Raw genomic sequence first — 1180 nt, 5'->3', positions numbered from 1 at the left:
ATCCAGTTGCCAGGTATGAACGGTTTCAGAATTTAGACCAATTACCTGTGTAATCCAGTCATCTATTTCCAGGGATGTCGGCTGAACAGGACGGGATTCTTTGTCAAAAGCAAATACCAGAGTATTCTTCCTGAGGTTTGTAGCCATTGTTAATCCAGCGAAGTAATTTCGGTTAAACAACCGAAATTCCAAGTAGCAGCAGCAAGACCAGAAGGAGCGATCAGATCACAAGGAACAGGAACGAACACGGAGATTAACGGACGGACGGCACTCGGCGAAGCACAAGTACAGCGATGTAAACACTGAAGTGCAGCGCAGCAGTTATCAGCGGCCACTCGCGAGCGCGGCTGAAACGGAACTGAAAGTGATCAGAAAGAGGAAATGGGATGAGGTACGAAAAAAACTGCAGTGATAGACGACAATAGAAATGGACGAACATACAAACAGATGAAGTAAGATGGTCAGATCAGACAACGATGAAGAGCCTCCAGTTGAAACCTGTCATACGACAGTTACACTGAATAAGAACAGAAAAAAGCGCACTACATTTGAAACTATTGTGTTTTGTGACTCACCCATTTTTGTAGCCAGGTGATACTCCCCGTCACCTGACGATGAAAAGTTACTTCTTTCGAGGTTTCATAATAAGGAATTATTCTGCTTTCCGAAAAAAAAGGTATACAGATTTTTTATGAATACCTTGTTGTCCGCAAAATCAATGGGGTATATCTGGAGCACGCATCGTTACATCTAAGTAATAGGATTTCTCTTTAAACCTCAAAGGATTATGAGAAACGTACATGAAATCAATGTTAAAATTTATGGCAGCGGTGGGATTCGAACCCACGCCTCCGAAGAGACTGGTGCCTTAAACCAGCGCCTTAGACCGCTCGGCCACGCTACCCACGGGTCTCCTGAGCCTCAAGTATATGTAGAAACGAGCGGGTTATGGGGGAAATTGCAATATACCTTTATTTTATATGTATTGTAATACATATACGCAGTACTGCCAGTAAGGTAGTACTCATTGCTATATTGTATGTTAGCTACCGTATGGTTTACCAACACCGCTCTTATGTATATTAACCGTAACTGTATGAGGCCGCGCCCCTCGTTAGTCCAAGACCACCTACAATAAATTGTAGGTGTTCTTGGTTAGTTTTTCGTCTGTGGATCCTAA

The 1180-nt window shown here is 43.1% G+C and overlaps 1 non-coding gene across 1 annotated transcript; it reads right to left on the bottom strand.

The window, feature by feature from the left end:
- Positions 1 to 822: 822 nt before the first annotated feature.
- On the bottom strand, positions 823 to 904 carry Trnal-aag. Its single transcript has one exon. It is a non-coding gene; the product is annotated as a tRNA-Leu (tRNA).
- Positions 905 to 1180: the final 276 nt, after the last annotated feature.

Source organism: Schistocerca americana, chromosome 1, assembly GCF_021461395.2.
Source record: "Schistocerca americana isolate TAMUIC-IGC-003095 chromosome 1, iqSchAmer2.1, whole genome shotgun sequence".
Taxonomy (NCBI): Eukaryota; Metazoa; Arthropoda; class Insecta; order Orthoptera; family Acrididae; genus Schistocerca; species Schistocerca americana.
Note: the sequence above shows the minus strand (reverse complement) of the source record. Positions and strands in the feature narration are given on the sequence as shown.